Genomic DNA, 27,604 nt, shown 5'->3' on the forward strand with positions numbered 1-27,604 from the left:
CAATGCACAGTTTCTCGGAAATGGACAGATGCTGGATGTTTCTCAAGAGGGGGCTTGTGGTTTGTGTCTAAGCTGATTTTTAAAAGCCTAAGAAAAAAAAGAGAAAAAAAAAACCCCTCTAAAGTTGACCAAAATTGTTCAAATCCCCAATCACTGGGGAACTCAACAAATACATATACACTACGTATATCGTGCTATTTAGTATTACTTTATATACTGTATATATAAGTTTCCCATCCAAATGCAAACCATTAAGACACAAAGTATCTGTCTTCTAATGTTTTCTTTGCAAAAAGGGGAACTACAACAGGGCTACACCTGACTCTACCCAACTCCAGCATCAGCAGGGTTCTTCTTCGTGTGGGAGGGTGTAAACCATGTGTAGACTACTACAGCATGAACAAAGTCTTGGTTTAATAATATTATCATTTGCCCATGGTCCGCACTGACTTGAGAGGACTCGAAGCTATACCTGTACAGTGTATTCAAGAGGAAGACAAGGGAAAGAGCCATTTAGCCCCTCCTACTGTATGGCCACTATGAATACTGTGTCATGCCATACAAGCTCTCTCCAGCTCCTGCAGCATTTTGATGCTGAGATCAGTATTATCACCTACATTGACATCATCCTGGTTTACTCCTCTGATTTTTCCACCTAAATTTGTCATGTCTTAGCATGTCTATGTCATCTCCTGGACCATCATAGAGCCATAGGGAGGCTGATGGACCTGGATGAAGTAGTATCAGTCAGAGAGTGACCAATTCTAAACAAACTGTGCTGCATGTCAATGTGTGAATAGTTTAAAACACACCACTTAAAGAATTATTAAGAAACTGACATTTCACTACCTCAAATGTAAACATATATACTTTAAATTGAATAATAATAATAATAATAAAAAAAGTGTCCTATTTCTAGTCTGCAGCCTGAAAAACATTGTTGAGGAGAGCGGTCTGGGAAGAATAAGGGCTAACAGGAGGCCCTTTATGCCCAAAGCAGTTCCTTACTATATACAAACTAATTTACCTCCACTGCGTAACTCATTTCTTATATAGCTGTGTTCGAAGAAAAGATTTTGGAAATAAATGAAGCAATGCACCAATCATGTGCCCACAGTACGAGCCTCTGGAGGCAGTGTTATGATCTGGTCAGGTCTAGACTAAGCTAATGTTATGTGGTAATAAAAGTAAATCATCTGATGACCTGAAGGAATTGCCAAGTTATCACATCTATGGAGCATTTCATCCCTGATTAAAACAAACAAAGAAAAAAACATATTACAGCACTCAGATTGTAAAAAAAGAGCATAAGGAATCATTTTCACACATGAACTGAACGTCTGGATCTTATCTCCTGGTCTTTAGAATACGCTCGAGACGACATTTAGGAATAATTCAATTCCCGCCTTGAATACATAAAGATCTCAGCCAAACATGAAATAAAACAAAAGATCTCAAGATCTTCTCAAAAAGCCTTTTGATTATAGATATTGATCATCGTTACACACACACACACACACACACACACTGACTGTAGCTGTCACAACATTATTACAGTATGTTGTTTTGTGGTGGTATTAAATGAAAAAAAGACATAAGTCAGCAGTTTACTGTCAGAAAATCAGTATTTAAACAACGTCTGTTGCTTCTTTAGGGTTTTTAGTCAAGGAGGCTTTTATTGTCATTTCCATACACAGTTCAGTACACAGTGACACGGAACAATGTTCCTCCAGGCTACATACATACAACACAAATAAACACCATAAATTAACAAAACTATCTAAGTACTATACAAGAGACAGCAAAAGACAACATAAAGTGCAGGTGCACATGTGCAAACAATGTAATACTCTGTGGTAATGAGGTAATGAGTTGAGGTGGTGCAAGTACATTGTTCGTGAGATGTTAATAAAAAAAAACAGTAAACATTTTTTATTTAAGTAGCAGTGAAGATTCTTCATCAAGATTTTGTGTGCAAATGACAGCTAACAAATATTGTGCAAAAAAAAAGCAATTACAGGTTGGTGTGTGAAACTGCTCCAGTAGGTGTGAACAGCTAAGACTTCAATCGGAGTCCTGGTGAAGCCTGGTGTCGCCAGAGCCAGTTGACATCGTTATCATTTTTTAATCCCTGGAAAGGAAAAGACAGAGATTTTACTTATCACAGACATTGTATCGTAAAAAGGCATTGTATTGTTTTTAATCACTCTAAACACAACTCATGTTTTTATGTGGTTTTAAAAATTTATAAATAAAACTAGTTATTGCATTATGTCTCAAGACATCCTTAATTTACCTTAGTTTACCAGGGGATAATTAATTAATATATTGCGGTGTTAATGTAATGGCTGATAAATGTATGTTGTCAAAGTATTTGTGGACATATACGGTAATTGGGACAAAACATTAGAGGTAAATTAAAGATGTCTAATGCAATACCTATTTATCCATTCATTAATTTATTTGACTATTCTACTGCTACCAGGCAAACAAGGTTAAAGCGTTAATGTAAAAAGTACATTCCTTTATTTGTTTTTGATGTCCTTTGCAATGTCTGCAATGCAAACTGTTTATGAAGCACCGTAAAGGCTTAAATCAAACTGTACGGTCCATTACTGTTCATTCGTTTCTGTAAGGCTGGTCATTAAAAAGTCCACGCTTCCGAAATATTGATGTCCGTACGTTTTTTTTTTTTTTTTTTTTATGAACAAAGAAAACAGTGAAACACATTAACAGTGTTGGTTGTAACGAATTAGAGTACTTGGGTTTCTTTTTTGAAGTAATCTAACACGTTAGGTCCGGCATTTAAATACTTACTTAGATATTTTTTAAAAAGATGTAATCCGTTATTCAGACAGTTTATGTAACCCGTAAGCCAGACAGCAGTCATTCCCAGTCCTTTAGTGTGTGTGTGTGTGTGAAAGTCATCCAACAAGCCTCGCTTCCTATAACCCCCCCCCCCCCCCCCCACCCCCCTTTGTTATTCCTGCTGTTAGACCCCTATCTCACCTATGCAGTTTGACTATACGAGGACCGACACGCAGAAAGATGGAAACCTAATCACAGCGCCAAAACTCGCAGTGAATCATGATTCACGAAGGTGAGATAGGGGTATTAGTAGGGGTGAAGGTAGAATAATTATAAAGGTCTTGACTAAAACAACATGCATGAGGAACCTCAAAGGAGTTTTCATTTTTTGCAATGGTATAAGTACTCGAACTAGTTACTTTTATCAGAAAGTAACACTGTAATGTAACTGATTACTTTTTGAAGACAGTAATTTTGTAATGTAATTAGTTACTTTAAAAAGTAACGTCCCCCAATACTGCACATAAACACTTGCATATACATATATAAATGTTTTTTTTTGTGCGTGTGTGTTTGTGTGTGTGTCTCATAGGGGTGTGTAAACGCAGATTTTGTGTGTGTGCATGTGTGGGCACGTTTCAGATATATTTGTTTGAGCAGTTAGTAGTATATATGTATGTGTGAGTGTTTCATATAAGTGTATGCAAGTATGTCAAGTGTGTGTGCATGAGCGAAGTTTGATTTAAGCCCTATACGGCGCCTCATAGTTTTCGTTCTTTCCTTTTGTGTTTAGTTTTTTACTGTTGTCTCTGTTCATATAAAAAAAAAAACATATAAAACATCAATATTTCTGAAGCGTGGACTTTTTAATGAACAGCCTTACAAAAAATGAATGAAGGATATGCTTCATTAGGTTTGGTATTATATTTGTACAAACATTTGTCATTTATTGCGTTTATACATACACAAAATACATATAGCTATCAGCTATCGGAATAAACTCTTTCTGTTTTAGATAAATAAATAAATATTAACACTTGTTTTTGCATTTGGTAAATGTCAGAATTGAATTTTATCACTTTCATTAAAGTCAGAAGCGTACACTATGCTTATCGTGTCTTTAAACAAAACTCCAAATGATTCCATTCTGAGCTTAAAAAGCTTCTGATAGTTTAATTGATTCAATTTGAGTTAATAAAAATTAATATTAACAATTAACTGAGTTAATAAAAAATATGTAAATATTTATTGATCTAAAACAGAAAAAAGTTTACGTGTTTCAATCTGAAGTACAGTATTGCGTGTCTACTGAAGCTGATAATGTATTCATCTTTCTTGGACAGAACTCATAAACGTGTCAAGCTTAAACTGTAAATACTGATACAGTGAAACCTCGCATTTCGCGTAACCTTGTTCATTTATTTATTTTTTTATTTAGTCCTTTTTTAAACTGTGCAACTACAGGAGTTGGTCCCCTGAGTCCAAACAATGTGGTCAGAAAAAAGCAGAGAATACTTATAACAGATTTATCCCAATAAACTGTAAAAACACAATCAGTAGTGCGGTCAAACAATTCAATTCCCATGGGTCATCTAAAATAATAATAATAAAAAAAAAACCAATAAGAAAGCTGTTATTTTTTCACTAAAGCAGTGTTATGAGACAGACTATGGATAAACTGCAAATTAACTTATAATTTATTAAGTTATCTTACAAATTCTAGTACAAAAATATGGCACTACTGTTTTTAAAATATTTGTATTTATTTATTCATTCATTCATTCAAAAATGTAACTGCCACTATGCTTCTTGGATCTAAACTTACCCCAGTTAATGCCTCTTTGACTCTTGAACGCTCTTTCCGGCCATCCCCAACATCAGGGGCAAGATTGAACCAACAGATGGCATAAGAATCTATCTCACTGTCTGCTGCATTGGTCAAAGACTGGTTCTTTCTTACAAACCCTGTAAAAAAGAAAAATAAGAATCTTTAACTTCTACAGAATAATAAGCTCCATAATAATGGCACATTCTTGTAGCTTTATGGTTTAGGTTTTAAAGAGGTATCTAATACTCAACTCCTTAGTATTACTCAAAACTTACTGATCAACAAACTTCTTGCACTCCACAAAAAACACTTCTTCACAGTGGGTGTTAAAGCAAAAGGACGTTAGTAATTGAAGCAGTAAACTGTAGACTTCTTTAGCGCAGTGACAACGGTCATTGTCTTGAGGCACGTAGGAACAACAGCACTGCTCAGGAAAATGTTGAAGTTGCTACAGTAGCTGTTCTGCACATTCCCTGAATGCTCTTCCAGGAATGTTGTCTTGTCCAGCGGATTTCCATGGATTAACTCTGCATAGAGTTTCTTAATGTTTCTTAATGGACAGACAGAGCACCTGATCACTGGAGGGAGGGATGGTCCTTATCACATTGTTCTGTACCATAAAGCGAACGAGAACCAATCCTTATATTAATTGGTGCACTGAATCTAACACTCTTACCTTAAATGATATGTAACCAAAATTAAGCGTTAATATTAATATTTGAGGCCAGTATCACTACAACTGGCACAGAACCACTTGAGATAACTTAGGTACAACAACCATAAAGTAGCTTTAGATAATGGAAATTTGTTTAGCTTGTGAATTTGTGAGTCTTTAAGCCATTCCTTAAACTCCTCAACTTCAGGCACAGTGGTCAGGGGGATACTGATGTCTTTAGGCATTTCAGCCACAGGAGCCTCTGTCCCTAGTCTTGCAGCAAGATTGTTCACAGCAGCAGCAATCGCCATTTGCTGTTCCTCCACATGTTCCAAAAAAATTATTATGTGCAGCTGAGCAGCTACAATAAAGGAAAGATTTAAAGTTTTCTTATTATATATATATATATTATATATATCTGGATGTTTGAAATAATAAAAGATTTTACCAGATCATGGAATTGGTCCACTGCCTGTCATCCTCAGTCTAAATATGGGCCTAAAGAAATGCTTATCTGGCAGAGGCGTGGCAGAGATCTGGACCATAGAGCTTGATGGTGTGTGAGAGACACGTGTTGGAACTTGAGGCACTGAGGATGGTGAGAGTCATTATTTTTAGCTCACTGACTGGTGATCAAAGATGGCACGCAAATAAATAAAAAAAATCTATCTCTCTCTCTCTCTCTATTTATATATATATATATATATATATATATATATATATATATATATATATACACTATATATATATATAGCAATAACCAACTTCAAAATGCATCCTATCAAAATGGCCAAAAGAGGAGTGGCGCAGAGGACTGGAAGGCATGCAAGATGTACTTAATGCAACAGGTGGTGCTGCTGTGAAACATAGATCAATAACATTTTTAAGTGAATAACAACAAATTATGATAAATTTACTACAGTATTATAATAATAAATCCTTTATGCTCATAGTTTCTATTGTCCTAATGTGTAAGTTGAAACTCAAAGTTCTATACCATTCCAAATAGTCCAAGCTGTTCTAAAGCATCCTAATTACCCTGATTAATTAAGAACAGCTGTTTTGATCAACTTAACAGATGAAAAACAGAAGCTCTCTGCTGTTGGTTTGTGGACATTCATGGCTAAGACAAAGGACCTCACTGAGGACCTGCGGCTGCGTATTGTGGCTGCTCACAAGTCAGGAAAGGGCAATAAGACTATATCTAAATATTTTGAAGTTCCAGTGGCTACAGTGCAAAGTATTATTAAAAAATACAAGACGTTCCATGCTGTGAAAAATCTCGGAGGACGTGGTCTTGTGATGAAACTAACAATTATTTTAATAATCGATTAATCTGTCGATTATTAAATTATTATTATTATTATTATTGATTGATTAATCAGATAAAACCTAAACCCCCCCAAAAAAGCATTCATTTCAAACCCTTTATTTAAAAGAGCTGTTATAATAATAAAAATAAAATAAAAATGGAATAACACAAAAACATAGACATGTATGCTTTACATCTGCCAAAGATATACAGTGGAACCTTGGATTACGAGCATAATTCGTTCCGGAAGCGGCTCATATTCCAAAACATTCATAAACCAAATTTAATAAAAAAAACACACTTCAACGGAACACAACGGAATCACTGCTTTAAAGTAAAAATAAAACAAATTAACCTGCACTTTACCTTTAAAAAGAATGGCAACAGAGCAGTGTTTCTGTGTAGAGCAGAAAGAAAGAGTGTGTGTGTGAAGGTGAAAGTAGGAGGGGTCTGCGTGTCATAGGCACGGTGTCAATTTGAGTTAATAAGTTGGCATCAGTGTGAGAGACCGAGTGTGTTCACTCCGTTCCGCGCTCAACTAAAGTTTTTTTTTTTATTAATAATTAAATGTCTCCGCGTCGTGCGGCACCAATTCGTTGTTGCCCTAAAGTGGTCAGAAGCCAAAAGTGACACCTGTGCTGGCCAGTAGGATAATGAGAGAGGTAAAAAGAATCCAACGATTACCACCAAGGCCTGTTAAATCTGGGTTCTCCTGGTGCCAACATCTCAAGGCAGACAGTCCAATGGACACACCACTGAGTTCTACAGATGCAGACCAAGGAGGACACCACTTCTCCAGATAAGGCACACAAAATCCCTCTTGGCCTTTGCAAATGCTCATCTGAACAAAGAAAAATAATTTTGGTCTTTTGTTTTATGGTTACATGAAACAAAAATCAAATTGTTTGGCCACAATAATGTAGCCTTCATTTGGTGTGAAAAAAAAGGGAGGAGCCTTTTACCTTAAGAACATCATCCCCACTGTCAAACTTGGTGGTGAGAACCTAATGTTTTGGGGGTGTTTTTTAGCCGGTGGACCAGAGAACCTAATTACAGTAAATGGCACTATGAAAAAGGAGCAATACATTAACTTTCTCAACAACAACATCAGGCAGTCTGCAGAGAACCTTGGCCGTGGGCACCAGTGGACTTTTCAGCATGACAATGACCCAAAACAAACAGCAAAAGTGGTGAAGAAATGATTAGCAGACGTTTTGCAGGTCCTGACTTAGAGTCCTGACTTAACTCCAATTAGGAATCTGTGGAGGGAGATAAAGATCAGGGATCATGGGTGAAAATACCAGTGGAGACATGCAAAAAGCTGGTCAGCAATTATAGGAAGTGTTTTATTGCTGTAATAGCCACGTTTTTTCTATTGATTTACAGAAGAATAGATTTTTTTCTATTGATTGTTTTTTCTAAATGCTTTTCTATTGATTATTGAGAAGGGTATGAATAATTTTGCGTGTGCCACTTTTTGTTTAAATGTACATAAAAGATAAGTAATAATCTTTCCCACAATAATGCCTCTTGTACATCGTCTTGTTTGGGAGATGCCTGTGTCATTCATTAATCAGGAAAAAAACTTGCTGGTTAAATAAAAGTAACTTTAAATCAAAATTTGCCAGGGCTTGACTGTATATACATGTTCAGTTGTAACATTAACATAACAGTATTAAAAAAACAAAGCTTACAAAACTATTCAACAAAAATACAAAAATATACCAGTGAAATAAGATTCAGTCTGCCTCTGGTCTAGGAGAGGTCTAGGAGTAGTCTTGCAAGCTTCATTGTCAGGAGAAGGTGAGGGAATAGATGGTACTAGACAAAGGAAGACATTGTGGCATCTCCTCTTTATAGTCGTCTCTGGCTCACTGTCAGAGTGTGTATCGCAAAAGATTTGCCTAACAAACAAAACAAACACCAACTAATCATAATATTTTTTGGCAGGATTAAAAAAATTAACAAATTGCTTTAAAATTAAACCTAAAAACACTCAAAATACTCAAACAGACACACAAAATATTTAATTAACCTACACTATGGAATCTATAGTATGACTTGTATCAATTGACCCTTTGTAGTACTGCAAAATATCTAAAGAGTCCATTGCTTACTTTGGCAATTATAGCAAATTAAAAGAGCAAAAAAAGAGAAGTTTACACTACCTAACATGTCAGCTCTATAATTAAATATTTCTAAATGTATTTTAAATGGTACATAGTCATAGTGATGTAATAGTCTCAGAATATAAAACCTTGGCTTAATTTTTCTCTTCCTAATCACTTCTTCTTCCTCATCTGTTTGTAATTCAGAGGTATTACAGGTCAGCGAGGCCCTCAGTTTCTGTCTTGTTTTAAGGTAATCACCAGGGGTCCGTTCTTCGTATGTCGCAAACTCCTTAAACCTTAAACCTGCTCAGAAGCAGGTTTATTTCATGTAAACTGGACTGGCGGGTTATGATTGGTTGAAACGGCGAGGTCACATCTGATTGGTTAAAGAGCACGACTGACGCGGACTGACTCACGTGGGAAAAGAAAAGTATCTTGCATATATATTAATGTATTTAAACATACATACAGTATATGTATACATGGTTGTGTGGCTGTGGTCATCATTCGTGTGTGTCTAATAATATGTAACATTCTATCCCCTGATTGCGTCTAGGTGTCTTGCGTCTAAGTGGAGGTAATTTTTACACCCCCAGGGATGCCCTACACAATTGGTCAGTTACTATTGAAACCAAGGGCGAGCTCTTCTGCTGCGGTATAGGGAAAGGGTGCCGGACGACCTCCTGTTTTTTCTGTCCCGCCTTTTTCTTGGTTGCTGCTTAAAACCATGAAACACATTAATTTGCCAGTGTCCTAACAGAAAATAAAGATAACTACGTTAAAGATCACCCTTTTGTAAGATGTTCTTGTACTTCATTTTTACTTGTTCCCATGTTTGCATGGGTCCACTGCTGGCTCTTGACAAAAAGAGCAATTAATACAAATAAAATAACATATCATGTAACATGGGCAGCAGTCACACCTTTAATTTGTTCGCTACTTTTTGCCAGCCCTCTCTCCTGGGTTTTGCAGCATTTGCTGTGTTTCTCGGTTTCTTTATTAAAGTTTGAAATTCTCCATAACCCTCTGATAAAAGCTCTTGCTCTTGTCATTTTGTCAACCAATCGAAGGGGTTGTGATCAGTGTTTCTACTGTTGATGCATTTCGCCTTTTAAACCAACACGTGAACGCGCAATAATTCTAGACAACTCAATCCAGCTATACTAATCATCAACAACAGGTGTGCTCAAACCAACTTAACCGGATCGTAATTAGCACTATGATCTTATCTTAGATGTGTCACAGACCCCAGATCAGAATTCACAAAAAAAATATTAAATACCCTCACTTCTACAAATCTCAGCTGCGAGAAATTTTTAATATTTGTTAAAAATTCACGAAATCATATTGTAATCGGAAGCCACAAACACATAACGGTTTGAGAGCATCTGACTTTCATTGTGCACCAGATTGACTTGAAAACCCGACACATAAACATTATTCCACCTGTTACAGTACATAAAATATTAGCTGTTCATTTAAATATTTTGTAAAAACAACATTTGTTTGGCTGTTCTAGACACACTATTAAGTACTGACAGTTAAATTTGTGTAAATTAATGTATGTAATATAGAAATTGAAACAATTAATAATTGAAAAAAAAATTTTTTTGAAAAAGTTTATTTCACAAAAATTGCATATTTCATAGCACAAATAAATTTCACTTGGTTTTCTAAAGCAGATTTTTACTTGTTCTTGAAAGGACTTGAAAATCATATTTTTTTTCCTGTCTGCTCCTGGCTCTTCACATTTTTGAACAGCTTGGTTTATGCGTTTATCGCTTGTATAGTCTGGCCACCAAGTGACACCATCTTCAAGCCATGATTCAGATATAACGTTAACAGTCTTTGTTTCTATAAATTCCACAACCAAAAACATCTGAAAAAGAAGTTTTTCAGAAATTATTAAATATTTTAAAAAACATACTGTACAACATTTTTTTAACTCTTACCTTCAATCAATGTACTAACATTCTTTAATCATACTGTTATCACAAGCATAGATTGCCTTTTCCCTCAAACAATTAAAATTGACACAACATACAAGCACTGGCAACAACATATACAGTACCTCACAAAAATGAGTACACCCCTCACATTTTTGTAAATACTTTAATATATCTTTTCATGTGACAACACTGAAGAAATGCCACTCTGCTCCAATGTACAATAGTGAGTGTACAGCCTGTATAACAGTGCACATTTGCTGTCCCATCAAAATACAGTAACTCAACACACAGACATTAATGTCTAAACCACTGGTAACGAAAGTAAGTACACCCCTAAGTGGAAATGTCCAAAATTGGTCCCAATTAGCCATTTCCCTCCCTGGGGTCATGTGGCTGGTTAGTGTTACAAGGTCTCAGGTGTGAATGAGGAGCGGGTGTGTTAAATTTGGTGTTATTGCTCTAACACTCTCTCATACTGGTCACTGGAAGTTCAACATGGTTCCTCATGGCAAAGAACTCTCTGAGGATCTGAAAAAAAGGTTTGGTGCTCTACACAAAGATGGCCAAGGCTATAAGAATAAGTGCTAGAAAATAATGGTGGCCACACAAAATATTGACAATCTGTTCCAAATTGGACATTTCCATTTGGGGTGTACACTGTAAAAAAGCCAACTTCTAAAAAGTTCTCTAAATAAAGTTTAAAAAGTAAACTGAACTAAGATGTTTTTATTTGAAATGTTCAGAAATAATACTTTGTTCATTCAACAAATGTTGTGTCAATGTTAAAAACTGTATAATACTATGTATTATACAGTGAAACAAAAATGTTTTGTTGAACTTACATTAAAATGTAAGTTGTGCGTTAAAGCGTGCGTTTCTTGTTTGGCGCGTTCGCATGAGCGCATGGTAGTTTGAAACTTCAACTGCCAGTGTTACTGAAAGGGCAGCATCGCGCCAACAATTCACTTGTTGCTGCCAAGTTACAGGTGAGTGCAATCAGTTTCATGATCGAATAGCTTTATTTTTATTTTTATTTTATTTTTTCCATTTCAAATGTGATGTCCTACCAAGCTAAATGCCTAATCTGTTTTACTAGTGTAGTGTTGATTTGAAAAAGCATGCCGGTTCAAAGCAGTCCAGCATTTCTGCCAAATCATAGGTAAGTTATGTATTATTTTTTTTTATTTTATCATCTAACTTAATGTTATATTATTTGATGTGTAAGATTGGATGTTGGTTCCCCAAAATGACTATCTATTCGAATGTAGCTGCTTGCTAACGAATTCGCAGGGTTAGCTTTTTAACAAATTTAGAGTTTTGAATGATTGTGTTTAAAGAGAAAATTCAAACGAGCCATTTGTTTATTGAAAAAAAAATACAAATATTGCAATACAGTAAGTTCAACGTGACATTTGCTAGTCATATGCATTTGCAAAACAAGGAATATAACGTTAACTTTAGGTCCTGTCTATTCGGATACCTGTTGGCACCATTTAAACATTGCGCATATTCTTAACGGTTTTGATAATCAAGAACATCGTGTGACATTCAGGCAATGTGCGTCACTTGAGACGTTTGTTAATTGGTTACCTCGACTAAACAGCCAATAAATTGTATTGTGGCACTGGCTAGCCAGGCCAACTTAACTTACCTCAAGACAGCTCACTAGCTGGAAATTACGTTTTAACAGTTTAATTTTTTTTATGGCAAATTAGTAGTCCAGAAACAAAGACACTTCTGGATAAGGAGGTACTATTTAAGATTCTTTAATATTGTAGTGTTTTACCGCTGGGAAGAATGTTGTAGAAACAAGTGAGCTTACTTGCTGCTCAATGCAATGGCTGGGAGTACTTTATTAACACACGCAGTCATACAAAAGCATGAACAGCACATTCACACGATAAACACATCCAATTTACCGGAGCACATTCAACATGTCTCACACACACCATACACAAACATGGCCGAAGCCACATACCCAAACACCCTTCCCCAACATGGTGAACACATTGCAAAGCCCCCCGCAATGCATGATGGTCGTCAGCCGCCGCCCCGCCCCGCTCCGCTCCGCCCACGCTACAATGTAATACAATACATATATTTAAAATACTGAAGTATTTACTTAAATAGGGTAATTAAAGCAAGTTTGCATATCTTTCGTCTGTGTTGTGTGAGAATCCAACTGAACTGGTGAATTTTAGGAATAATTGTATAATAATTATAAACTATATAATTGTTTCCCACTGTGGAAACATTGTGCATTTAATCACAAATGATCCTTCTTACTTTCAATTTGAGATCCATTTAATCCATAAGATTTATAAGGTGGTAAAGCATCTGCACCCTTTGTAAACTTTTTTTTTTTTTTTTTTCAGGCCAGTGATATTGTCATTTACCGAAAAAGAGCAGCTCTTGAGGGACTGTCACTCGTTCTGCATGAAAATTCGGTTTTCTTGCTCAAGGTGTATCTGGTAGGTTGCCTTTTTCAAAATTTATTTGTAATTTGTTAGCAAGCTTAGTATTACATTTGTTCATTTTGTTTGCACATTATAAAAATAATAATTAAAGCTGCAAGCACCACCATTGCTCAAGCCCTAATAACAATAAGTAAATATGTTTACATGTCAATTAATGCCCCTTCCTATCACTTAATCTTCTAGGACGTTGACCCTGAGGACCGCAGCACCAGATGTGTAAAGATCGGAATCTTTACTGTAGTTGAGGATGATGTTGGCACTCCTGCTTCACTGGCTACTGTGATTAACCGTGTAATCCTGAATGAGGCCATTGTTCTTCAGGATATGCCGGATCGGCCTGAAGCCTTTGCTCGGTCCCTTGTATGCATTCAATATAATTGTATTGTTCGGTCCCTTATATGCATTTAATATGAAATACCCAAAAGAACTGAAATATACTTTTGAAGTTATTCAGAAAATCTTTATGGATCTTGGTGATTCCTGCTCTGCATTCAGTCACTTAAATAAAAATTGTTGTAGTTGACCATTTTGTGGATGTTATTGAAGCTACAGCAAATGGGACAATGATTGTTGCAATCAAAATTTAATAGTACATACCAATTTATCACAATGTTTAATTTGGTTCAATCTTTGCAGCCAAAAATACTGAATCTTTGATCTTTGTTTTTTTTATCTGGCTGTAGCGGTTCAAGCTAACTATTTTCTTTTCTGATACACTGTTACATGCAGTAAAATAGTTCATGTTATATATGAACCATACTGTACTTTACTAAGGTTTGAGGTTTATTCAGATGCAGTGTTAATGTATTCTTAAGTTGATCTGTCGAAATAATACAAAATTCATCATGGAGTGTTTGAATCTAGTATATTTTGTCATATACTCATTTTCTTTTTTTCATGTTTTCGGATGCTTTTACTTATGTTTGTTCTGGGTTTTTGGGCAAAATATAACTTTTTTTTGGATCTCATCTTTCAATTCATGTTGAAAAAAGTGGTAGTTTATAATTTACAAATTTTCCAATTATTAACATTTCTGTACTATTTTTCTATAAACATGCTTAATGCAGAAGACATGTACGGCATGTCGTAGACTGTATTTTAATGTGTTCAGACAAACTATTAAAAAAGAGAGAGAAATTTTTGTGGTTTATTAAATTTTAATTATAAAAAATAATCATGAACACATAATAGATCAATCTGTAGTAATTGCCTTCAGCAAACAAAAAATATTTTGTTTTGTTATTTGTTAGGTCAACAAATATATTTATGTTGTGAGAACTAAGGATTTTAACAAAATACTTTGAGTTGCTTTGTTTTCAGACCCTGTTTGTTCAGTTAACTCATAAAAGTGCTTGTGATAGGTTGCCTTATTATTTTAAGTTAAAACAACTTTTTTTTTTTTTTACAGTGTACTCACTTTTGTTGCCAGCGGTTTAGACATTAATGGCTGTGTGTTGGGTTATTTTGAGGGGACAGCAAATGTACACTGTTATACAGGCTGTACACTCACTACTGTACATTGGAGCAGAGTGACATTTCTTCATTGTTGACATGAAAAAATAGAATAAAATATTTACAAAAATTTTAGAGGTGTCCCCTTTTTTACTGTACATGTAATCAAGTGTTACTGCCAATGCTTTATAAAATGTAATATTAAGCCATCAGTCATTTACCACTTACCCCAAATTACCTGCTCCCCTTTTTTTTTGTTAGTTGCTGTTTTTCTTTTTAGTTTTATTAATATGTAAATAAGATAACTGACTCAATTGTGCTGTATTACACTTAATATATTTTACAATTAACAAAGTAAACTGTAAATCTGAATCGGGTGTGTTAGTGAGGACTAGAATTGAGAACCACTGATCTAAAGTGGTTTATTTGGAATACTTACATTTTCAAAATCCAGTATCCAGAAACCTTTGTGAAGTAAAGCAGTCTTTTGTCAGTTTTTGTGTCAAGTCAGTCTTTTTTTATCATATTGTTCCTAACCCCATCCCTAACCTGAACTATAGCTGTGTTCTATAACTGGGTATGCAAGAGAGGCATGACAACAAATTTATCTTTATAAGGAATAAGTACACACTTGTGAGAGATCTAAGATGCTTTGGCTACCCTAAACGGTCATGTTGGCTGTGACACAATAAATACTCTAAGAAAAATTGAGTTTATTGGATAGTTGAAAAAATTTAAAATTTGTGTAAAAACTCTAAACACAACGTATATTTCCTTTACAGACTGAATTATGCTATAAATAACACAAATGTCTAGATAACACAAATGTCCTTGCCTATAGCTTCTCCTGTTGAAAACGTTTTTTTACAAAAGCTCTAGCAGGGGTATCGCATACAACAGAATCCAGTTCAAAGAAAACCTTTTTTTCTTTAAAATAAACTCCTTCCTGCAGCTGTTTTAACTTGTGGGTAAAGTCTTTCAAATATTCATCAGGGGCATTTGGTTTTTTGGTACCACAGAAGAGCCTGATAACAACAGGTTCTTTCATTGGGGCATTTAACAAGAGTCCTAAAATGTGCCATAACTGTAAATTTGTGCTTTTAAACAACGGCAAGCCATCAATGTTTACTTGCAATTTAAAAGTAAAGCCATTTGGAAACTTTTCAATTAGTTTGGTTAGGGTGTTCCAGAGAACTGTCAGGATACCTCTATAATATAATACCCCCCCCCCACACACACACACACACACATTTTTGTTGAATTTTATATTTAGTTTTTGTTTTAAGGATGGTTTGGGCATCCTTTGGAAGATCTGGGTGGTACACTCTCAACACACTAAGGAGAGCTGATAGGGCAACTAAGGAAACACCAAACTGTACAGACCAGTTGGCTAAACTTTCAACAAAGCTGACTGGCTCATCTGCAACCTCTGATTCGGATTCAGAGTCAGGCTCTGAAACACACATTGTCTTTCAGTCAATCCTCCAAAATCGTCTGTGCAAATAGAATCTACAGTAAATGCTCGTCTGTCCGAGAGAGTCTTGAGTCACTGTCATTGATTGTGGAATATGCATCAGCTTTGTAAGCTGTTGTAAAAGTTTGTAAGCTGTTGTAAAAGACTCTTGTAAGTCTGCAATGGCATGCAGGCATTGTTCAAGTGCAATGTAAACCCTCCTTTTCATAGTCTCTAAATAAATATTAAGTGTCAGTATTTATTTGTTATTATTAGCCTATTATTAACATCTTTACTGGTAAATTATCAGTTAATTACTGTTAGTAATTATAACAGGATCTTTTCAAAAATACTGGTAAAGTACCAATATGAAAAAAAATTACCAATAACAATAACCATATATTTTAACCAATAACAATAAAAATAACATTACCAGTAAAGTTATCTGTAAAAGCATTATGAGGTTAACAGTATGAACATGCACAATTTTATGGAAGTATAATAGTGCCAAAATTCCTCAAAGCAAAATAGCAGGTTAAATTACATGAACTGAAAAAAACGTGTTGCAATAAATACGTTTGAATTTTTCTGCATTGCAATTTGATCTGAATTGAAAAAAATCCTTAGAGCATTTACAATGTTTGAAATTTTTGCCACTGCAATTTATTGTGGTTGTATATTTCAAGTGAAAATGTAATCCAAGCATTTAAAATTCAATGCAAAAATATTCAAGTTACTAAATGAGAGGGAGTAAAATCTTTCCGTGCCACGGGCATATGCCACTCCACATGTCACCGCTGTGCGCGCATGTCACTGGCAGCTGTTATTCCACATGTCACCGCTGTGCGCGCATGGCACTGGCAGCTGTTATTCCACATGTCACCGCTGTGCGCGCATGGCACTGGCAGCTGTTATTCCACATGTCACCGCTGTGCGCGCATGGCACTGGCAGCTGTTATTCCACATGTCACCGCTGTGCGCGCATGGCACTGGCAGCTCCCACTCCACGTGTCACCGTTACTTGCGCATTGCACTGGCAGCTGTCACTCGCACGCTACCAGTACAGTAGCTGCCACTGATATGTCCGTCTGTCATCGGTCTCAACGCGACTATTCACGTCTGTATACGCCACTGGACTCCTCACGGTTAAATACGTTGGTCACATGACAGCTGTATAAGCCGGTTACGGGACTCATTGTGTGTAAAGTTTTTCTAAAGTTGCGTAGTAGAAGAAGCGAGTTGCTCGGTCCGTCCGCTGTGCTTTTGGTAAGCTTTTCTGGCGCCAGGAGAGACTCAGTCAAACACACACACACGTTGTCCGTCAGAAAGGTCTCTGTTTATTAACAGCAAAGATGGGGTTTTTATATGTTTACACTTTCAGGTACGTTCATAATCCTGTGAAAATTTATATTATTATTTTATTCTGTCGACGTTAATAATGTGTTTTAATGTCGGTAATAATTTCACGACTAACGCATATTTCTTAATATGATTCAGTGACGCTCCCTGTAACTGTTACCTCTGCTGAGTGATTCTTTTTTAAATGAAGCTCATCAAAACGTACTTGCGCTCATCTATGGCACCAGAGCGCATGAATGGTCTGCATCTGTCAGCATCAACTCTGAATTAAAGGCTTTATCATATGAAGAGCTCATGTACGACTTTGCCTCAAGAAAGAAGGCAAGAAGTGTGCCTTTGTAAATTTTAAACATTGGAAAGCTCCAGCAGATGACAGTGTTGATTTTACTTCAGTTTATTATTGTTTTTTATTTTTATTTTATTTATTATAAATGTTTTATTTAAAGTATAATTTTATTTTGTATTTTTTTTTGCTGTAGAGCTACAATTGTAATTTTTAAATAATACAATTTATTTATGTATTTACTTTATTTGAATAAAGTTCTATTTTGGCCCCTATAGTAGTAAGTTATATTTTATACTGTCTTAAGTCTTACCTTAGGTTAAACGTTTTTGAGAATTAGACCATCCAGCTAAGATAAATGTTATGTTGTTGATTGATAAAATTTTATTTTATTTTGTTTCATTTATTTAATTTTTAGTTTTTAGTTTCCCCCCTGAGGGATTGCCACCTTATTGTGGTCAGGGGGTTTGCGTGCCTCAGTGACCTTAAGAGCTATACCAGCAGGAGCTTAGTCTTCAAGTGGGACACCCAAGTTGGACAGGTCTGAAGGTAGAGGCCTGACAAAGTGCAATCCACTTCTTCAGGCTTTGGACGCAGCAAACAACACAATTCAGCAAAGACAATACTGTTACTATAAGCACAGGGGGAAAAAAGTGTGCTCGATCATGACGTGTACACATGATGCCCCCTTCACATTTCTGACTGCTCCCGCAAATGGTCTGGTCTAGAACCGGCCCTGGTATGCTGAGCAAAATTGAAATAAAACTTGAACGTGCAATCAATGATTCAAAAAGGCTGCATAAAGACGTAAAAGGCTGGCACTAAAGAATAAATCCATACATCCATATACATGTTCATATGACAAGAAAAATACAACACAGTAGGCTAATTAATTAAGCCTTGTGAGGCTTGGGGAATTGGGTTTATGAACGGGGTACAAAGGTTTGCTACACACACACACACACACACACACATATATACTGTATATATCTATATCTATATATCTATATATATATAATATATATAAAGTTAATATATACAAATATTAACTTTTAAGAAATAATCCACCACTTCATCCTATGTTTTTCTCATGTTTGTAACTACAAACCGGATTCCAAAAAAGTTGGGACACTATACAAATCGTGAATAAAAACTGAATGCAATGATGTGGAGGTGCCAACTTCTAATATTTTATTCAGAATAGAACATAAATCACAGAACAAAAGTTTAAACTGAGAAAATGTATCATTTTAAGGGAAAAATATGTTGATTCAAAATTTCATGGTGTCAACAAATCCCAAAAAAGTTGGGACAAGGCCATTTTCACCACTGTGTGGCATCTCCCCTTCTTCTTACAACACTCAGACATCTGGGGACCGAGGAGACCAGTTTCTCAAGTTTAGAAATAGGAATACTCTTCCATTCTTGTCTAATACAGGCCTCTAACTGTTCAATCGTCTTGGGCCTTCTTTGTCGCACCTTCCTCTTTATGATGCGCCAAATGTTCTCTATAGGTGAAAGATCTGGACTGCAGACTGGCCATTTCAGTACCCGGATCCTTTTCCTATGCAGCCATGATGTTGTGATTGATGTAGAATGTGGTCTGGCATTATCTTGTTAAAAAATGCAGGGTCTTCCCTGAAAGAGATGACGTCTGGATGGGAGCATATGTTGTTCTAGAACCTGAATATATTTTTCTGCATTGATGGTGCCTTTCCAGACATGCAAGCTGCCCATGCCAAACGCACTCATGCAACCCCATACCATCAGATATGCAGGCTTCTGAACTGAGCGTTGATAACAACTTGGGTTGTATTTGTCCTCTTTGGTCTGGATGACATGATGTCCCAGATTTCCAAAAAGAACTTCGAATCGTGACTCGTCTGACCACAAAACAGTCTTCCATTTGCCACACTCCATTTTAAATGATCCCAGGCCCAGTAAAAACGCCTGAGCTTGTGGATCTTGCTTAGAAATTGCTTCTTCTTTGCACTGTAGAGTTTCAGCGGGCAACGGCGGATGGCACGGTGGATTGTGTTTACTGACAATGGTTTCTGGAAGTATTCCTGAGCCCATTCTGTGATTTCCTTTACAGTAGCATTTCTGTTTATGGTGCAGTGTTGTTTAAGAGCCCGGAGATCACGGGCATCCAGTATGGTTTTACCCCCTTGACCCTTAGGCACAGAGATTGTTCCAGATTCTCTGAATCTTCGGATGATGTTATGCACAGTTGATGATGATAACTGCAAAGTCTTTGCAATTTTTCGCTGGGTAACACCTTTCTGATATTGCTCCACTATCTTTGTGCGCAACATTGTGGGAACTGGTGATCCTCTACCCATCTTGGCGTCTGAGAGACACTGCCACTCTGAGAAGCTCTTTTTATACCCAATCATGTTGCCAATTGACCTAATTAGTGTTAGTTGGTCTTCCAGCTCCTCGTTATGCTCAAATTTACGTTTTCCAGCTTCTTATTGCTACTTCTCCCAACTTTTCTGGGATTTGTTGACACCATGAAATTTTGAATCAACATATATTTCCCTTAAAATGATACATTTTCTCAGTTTAAACTTTTGTTCCATAATTTATGTTCTATTCTGAATAAAATATTAGAAGTTGGCACCTCCACATCATTGCATTCAGTTGTTATTCACGATTTGTATAGTGTCCCAACTTTTTTGGAATCCGGTTTGTATATAACATTTCAGAACTTACACAAAGGCTTGAAAAATGGCACAATAAGATCCAACAGGATGTTTTTATTCAAAAATCCCACATTTTTTCCAAAGTTGAAAATGAAACTCAGTGAAAAGTTTTGTTTTTTTGACGAAGAACAGGTAAATTCATATTCATTTATATTATTTGCCTTGTCTACAAATGTATATACTTTGAATAAGTTTGTGTTTGTTTAATTTGCTGTATATAAATATATATATACTGTATACAGACAGACAGGATCATTAAAAGGATAGACACGGTTACACAATTGCCTAGAGTTTCCCTGGGAAGCACGACCTACATTCTTGAAGTTTTGACCCCTGAGGTAGATATACAGAAACTTTGATACAGGACATGAGACAATATCAATAAATGCACTGTGCATACTGCTCATAATTGTCTCCTTCTTTTAAAGCTTACATTCATAATTCTGCACAAGACAGAAGGATTTCACAGATTTCAGGCAGAAATGGCTTTACAATCAAACACTGTTCTGGAGTAGAACATGTGTCCTGTTTCTTTTTTAAAGGGTAAAATGTTCAAACCCAAAATGGTTTTAATAGAAATTCATCACCAGAAATGTTGTCCTGTGTGATAATGGAGGCACACAACAACTTTACTCAGTGCTGTATACATTTTGGACCAAGGCAAGAGGAGGAGGCCCACTGTTAAAAAAATTAAAAAAACAAAACTCTAGGCCCTGTCCCCAACTTCATTTTACATTCCTAGTGGTTGAAGTTAAATAATTTCACTGACATTCACAAATGTATGTAAAAATTGTTAAGTAATTATTTATTTTCATGTGTATGCATAAATTAAGTAAATGTCATTTATTTTTTATCATAGAAATGTAAATAGGGAACATTGTAGAGGTCTTATTAAAGGAAGTGATTGGTGTGATTATTTATAGTGTTTCTTTTCACTTTATTTCTGTCACTTTAGGTTGCTGTTACTATATATTAAAAGCAATATAGTATTACAGTTTAGATTGAAACATATTGCTTAATTTAGCCTTGACAGTAGTCTTAATATTAATGACAATTTTAATTTTCTTGATCTCCTTTGGTTGTTTAATAGTAATTTGACAGAATGCTGTGACAGATCAAGTGACTAGTGTACAAATGAACGGTGTAGGAAATGGGGTCGCTATAGGCCTCTGAATTTGTAAAATTTGATCAAACACTGGTGCTTAAGGTATAAACAGACAAATCGGTGAGGGATAATTAAAAATAAGAATTCAGAAACAATTTAAACGTTATGCAGATTTGCAAATAGTTGGTGTAACTACATAAAACTATGTATTGAAATGTGACCAAAAACAAACAATACTCAAGGACATAAACAAATGTCAAAGATAACATGCGTGTGAATTCCCATCTCGACAAAAATACATAGAAAAACGGATGTTTTTATATAATCTCCGACAATATTGGGTAATTTACAAGTGCTCTGAAAGCGCATCCCTGCTAATTCTCTGCTAAACTCTGAAGTTACAAAAGATACCGTGCCCACCACCACGCAAACTGACCCACCACGCAGTCATTTTCGCCGCGCGCACCTCTGCGAGTATAAACCAAGCTTTAAGTAGTGACAGTCGCACGTAGCGGTGACAGGTCGAATGACAGCCAATATGTGAAGACACCATGTCGAGTGACAGGTTCCTATGGCCGTGTCGGGTCGTGAGAAATGCGTGCATGGCTGTCCCGGGTTGGTTGCCATGCGCATATAACAATAAAAGATCGAGTGCCATGCTCATGTGGAGTGGCAGCTGCCAGTGCCATGCGCACACAGTGGTAACATGTCGAGTGGCATGCGCACGTAGCAGTGACATGTGCAGTGGCATGCGCAAGTAGCGGTGACATGTGCAGTGGCATGCGCACGTAGCGGTGACATGTGGAGTGGCAGATGCCAGTGCCATGCGCACGTAGCGGTAACATGTGGAGTGCCATGCGCACGTAGCGGTAACATGTGGAGTGCCATGCGCACGTAGCGGTAACATGTGGAGTGCCATGCGCACGTAGCGGTGACATGTGGAGTGGCAGCTGCCAGTGGCATGCGCACGTAGAGGTGACATGTGGAGTGCCATGCGCATGGAACGGTGACATGTGGAGTGGCAGCTGCCAGTGGCATGCGCACGTAGCAGTGACATGTGGAGTGGCATATGCCCGTGGCACGGAAAGATTTTACTCTTACCGTACTAAATTGCAGTTCAAAAATATTTTCAAGTGTTAAAAATACAATCTTCATTATTTTTCAATCTTACAAATTCAGGTAACAAAATTCAGGTTGCAAAAATTCAGGTAACAAAATTCAGGTTGCAAAAATTCAGGTCACAAAATTCAGGTAATAAAATTCAAGTCGCTAAAATTCAGGTCTTCACATCAGGGATATCACAGGAAGAGCAGTGGAGAGCCGATTGCTGCTGTCCGTGCCGCAGTGTACTTTAAAGTGTGCTTCCTGCTTCCTGTGCAGTCTACTTCTCAGAAACTACTTACCGATCGGAACACAGCCCTCTTAACTAACAGCCCGGGTTGCCAGTTGCACAATAAAGGGTGTAATGTGTTAAAATTACCCCTCTGCCGTAAAAACTATATTCAAAGCAAGCCAGCGCTCTTTCATTCACACGCGCGAGCGATGGGTTTCCCGCCCCTGAGCTCGGTAATGTTACAGTCTGTGGAAAAATTCAGTACAGCAGCAGAAACAAATTTAGGAAGCCGTCAAACAGCATGGGTTTAGCGAGTGACACCAGAGTAACTGCAGAAGTCTGACTCTGTGCAAATAAACTGATAGGGACAATTAGAATAAAGACAGATATATACGATAGATAGATAGATAGATAGATAGATAGATAGATAGATAGATAGATACTTTATTGATCCCGAAGGAAATTCCAGATATCCAACAGTAACAGTAAGACAGGTTATAGACTGCACACTGTACTGTATAGCTTACAGTCAGTATACAGTCAGTATACACAGGGTAATGTGAGAACTGACCAGAGTTACTAGTGCAATGATGGACAAAAACTATATATAAAAAAGTATATAAAGATAATAAATATAAATTACAATAAAAAATAGAAATGGGGTTAATTGCAGTGCAGCTATTGATGTACAATGTTATATGTGACAAAGTCACAGTGCGACAGGTATTAATGAGGCGCCGTATAAAGCTTAAATCAAACTTCACTCATACACACACATATGAAACACTCACACACACATACAGTATATACTACTAACTGTTCAAATAACTACATGAAGACTTATGACTTCATACTTAATATTAAACTGAAACTGAAATGTTGTAATTGCATTGCATAAAATAATTTATATAATTTATTTATATTATATTTTAATCAGACTGACATTAAACCGTACTATCCACACTTTACGTTTTTCTTAATTACAAAGTTTTTGTGTTTCCCGCGATATAAATTTAACAAAGTCTAAACAGCATGTATGTTGTTGTTGCTGCTGAGGAAATGAATCCCCTCTGGTTACTGAATGTGACTGTAACATTACCGAGCTCAGGGGCGGGAAACCCATCGCTCGCGCGTGTGAATGAAAGAGCGCTGGCTTTGCTTTGAATATAGTGTTTACGGCAGAGGGGTAATTTTAACACATTACACCGTTTATTGTGCAACTGGCAACCCGGCCTGTTAGTTAAGAGGGCTGCGTTCCGATCGGTAAGTAGTTTCTGAGAAGTAGACTGCACAGGGAGCAGGAAGCACACTTTAAAGTACACTGTGGCACGGACAGCAGCAATCGGCTCTCCACTGCTCTTCCTGTGATATCCCGGATGTGAAGACCTGCATTTTAGCGACTTGAATTTTATTACTTGAATTTTATTACCTGAATTTGTAAGATTGAAAAATAATGAAGATTGTATTTTTAACACTTGAAAATATTTTTGAACTGCAATTTAGTAACTTGAATATTTTTGCATTGAATTTTAAATGCTTGGATTACATTTTCACTTGAAATATACAACCACAATAAATTGCAGTGGCAAAAATTTCAAACATTGTAAATGCTCTAAGGATTTTTTTCAATTCAGATCAAATTGCAATGCAGAAAAATTCAAACATATTTATTGCAACACGTTTTTTTCAGTTCATGTAATTCAACCTGCTATTTTGCTTTGAGGAATTTTGGCACTATTATACTTCCATAAATTTCAGAATGCGCTGATGAGAGAGGTCTACTCTGCGCCAATCGTCACCTTCTGATGCAGATGCATTCACTCTATGCTGTCTATTATGATGTCTCTTAGCCAAAAAAACAGCATGAATGTGAATTTGACACAAAAATGGAAACATTAACAAAAACACTGCAATACCACATATGTCCCTCCATGTATGCAAACACAATGTAAATGCAAGAGCAAAAAACGAAATCTGTAGGTGAATAAAAGCTTAGAATAAGAAACAATACAAATATAGTTGTACATATTTATACTGTAGTTATCCTTATATATATGTCCTTAGCAAGCTTTGGTTATCGAGGATGCTGACAGTTTCCACCACAGTAATCATGTATACAGGACTCTCCATGACACATCAGTCATACACACTACCTTTAATCAGTGGTGTGAGGTGATAAATTATTTGTGCCTAAATGAAACAGCTGTAATATTATCAGACACTCCATATTATTGATAGTTACTAGTTTTAATTACTTACTTAAATACTAAAAACAGCAACAAAAAAGAGACTTACCCTACTATGTGCAGTCCTTGATTTCTGATGGAAAACTGAAATGCAGACACAGTGTCATTGTTGTACTGTATACTGTCAACCTGAACATGCTGAATTTCACTCTCAATGCATAACATATACAGTACTTGACAAGTTGTTTTTTTTTAATGTGATTTCTAAATGTTTTATTAAGTCACATACTGTCTGATTACCAGGGCTAACTTTATGCACTCAACATACTTTTATATTTTAATACATCATGCAGTTTATTTCTGCATCATTATTCCAGTATTCAGTGTAACATTATCCTTCAGAAATTATTCTTATATGCTGATTTGATGCTCAAAAAGGTTTCATATTATTAACAGTTGTGCTGCTTATTATGCAGAAACCATTATACACCACCATTCACAATTAAGTGTGTGTGTGTGTGTGTGTGTGTGTGTTTGCTTTTTTTAGGTTTTGTTAGGCAAATAAAAAAGCTCATCACATTAAACCACATAACTGCCACAACACTAATAATCTCTATACTCTCTCGACACTAAAAAGCAGTAAAAATTACATATAAATTACAGACCCCGTGCGCTTCGTGTTAGCATGATCTTTGATAACTGAGGAACTGATAGCATTAAAATTTAATACCGAGATTATCGAAGGAGCAATACTCCAAACTTTTTAAGTTAGAGTTCACAACATAATCATTTAGAAAGTCATTAATTAATAGAGTTTGGGTATGCTCTGACTTACCTTTATGAAATGTGTAGCTCTAAGGACGGAGTACTGTACCGCCGATAACTACCACACCGAAGAATTTTGCGCGCTCGTTTTCACAGATGCGGCACATATCCGTTTAGTGAATGTTCCCGCCCACTGAAACCCGGCCCTGAGCTGTGAAATGGAGGTGACTGTAACGCGGATTTGCCAGTTTGAAAACGGATCCGGCTTGGAGTCAGCTCAGCTGCTGTCTAGAAATGTTTTAAGTTGTCATATGTCCCAGCTCACTATAGGAGATGTATGGTGTGAAGCTAAAAATGTGTCAGATATTAAAGCAGGGCGAGTAGCCGCTCGACGAGACGTCTAAAGAAGATGCGCAAAGGTTATGCAAGAGGAAATGCAAAGACCACTCTTCCGGGCGTTGCTGCAACATCTGTGAAAATAGAAATGGTTGACACCTGCAAGGCTAAAGGCAGCAAACCTGATCTTAGCAACGATATTCTTCGTACAGTACCTCAGATTTGCTATGTGATGTAATGTCTGAGGTTAACGGACCTCTCAAGAACTTGTCTGACAGTTAGTCACAAGATAAGGGTATTCCCCTGATGAAGCAAAAAGAGCAGCTTAGTTCTTCCGTATTTACCCTATAAGGTTAAAACCTGCTAATTGGTTAAGGCTGTTAGAACATGAGACACAGGACCAGGGCATGAGACACAGTAGGCAGTGTTACCAGGCATTGTTAACTTAAGTTCTCAAGGCTTTGTGCTCTTTTATTTTTCTTTGAACCCTTTGCTTAGATATACTTATTTCCCATATATTGCTTTTCTTTGCTGAAGTTGTAGTTGATTGCAATATAAAATAATAAAACTCCAGTACTGTGCCACAGCTGTGAGTTCTTTGTGTTCAGGAAGAGACGATTCCGGAGACTACATTTCCAAGGACACTTTCTAAGGTGAGTCTTCTACCTTTACAGAATTTGACACCGGTAATGGTTCGTCATTTGCAGGTAGATATTTCCTATTTGGGTGTTTGATTAGGGAATGTTTATCAAACACAACGCGATAGTGCGCTGTGTGCTGCTCGAGCCGCAGTTTGTTCAACCCTGCATTTTTTAAATGTTTAAGGTTTACGAGTGCATCATGGACTGTGCATGTGAAAATCGACTTACGTGTGTGAATATACCTAGATTTGTGTGTGTGTATTTTCGAGACTTTGCTGGCTCCAACGTGCCAGCAAGGTCCAGTTGGAGTAAAACTGGGCCTGGGAGTTGATAGTAGTGTCAGTTTTAGTCCTAAAGAAAAAACAAACAAACTAAACATTCTTGGCACTTAAATAACTGTGGGAAGTGAAGGAGTAGGAATTTCAATGCATCCTTAAACGTAATGTTACAGTATGTGAAACTAAACTGGATTCATTTTCTTTCAGTCATTAGCAAACAGAATTAAAATTTTCTTTACTTGCTTCTGGTTCTGTTCTACTTAATTAAAATTTGTCAAAACATTTCTGACCATGATTATGAACTAAACCTTAACCTAAAACAGAGCTTAATAAACCTTTACCCTGCATGTAAGTTTTCATGTGTATTTTTAAATGTTTTAAGCATCATGAATACATATGTGCAAGCTTCTAGGCAACTCAACGGTTCATGTAGAGTACTAATGGAAACAAGTTTAACATCCGGAGTAAAAAGCCAACGCCCAGCAAGGACGCTCTCTCTCTCTCTCTCTCGATGTCTGCGAACATGGAAGTGCTTACACAGAGTGATAGTGTAGATGTTTCTGAGGGT

The 27,604-nt window shown here is 36.5% G+C and overlaps 1 protein-coding gene and 1 long non-coding RNA gene across 2 annotated transcripts in view; one reads left to right on the forward strand and one right to left on the reverse strand.

The window, feature by feature from the left end:
- Nucleotides 1–27,604, reverse strand: part of LOC128509752 (immunoglobulin kappa light chain-like) — a 67,687-nt gene that overhangs the window by 24,239 nt on the left and 15,844 nt on the right. The gene's annotated exons all lie outside the window — the stretch shown is intronic.
- On the forward strand, nt 11,714–13,423 carry LOC128509154 (uncharacterized). Its single transcript, XR_008356005.1, has 3 exons — nt 11,714–11,822; nt 13,039–13,134; nt 13,324–13,423. It is a non-coding gene; the product is annotated as an uncharacterized LOC128509154 (long non-coding RNA).

The sequence above is a fragment of the Clarias gariepinus genome, chromosome 21 (assembly GCF_024256425.1).
Source record: "Clarias gariepinus isolate MV-2021 ecotype Netherlands chromosome 21, CGAR_prim_01v2, whole genome shotgun sequence".
Taxonomy (NCBI): domain Eukaryota; kingdom Metazoa; phylum Chordata; class Actinopteri; order Siluriformes; family Clariidae; genus Clarias; species Clarias gariepinus.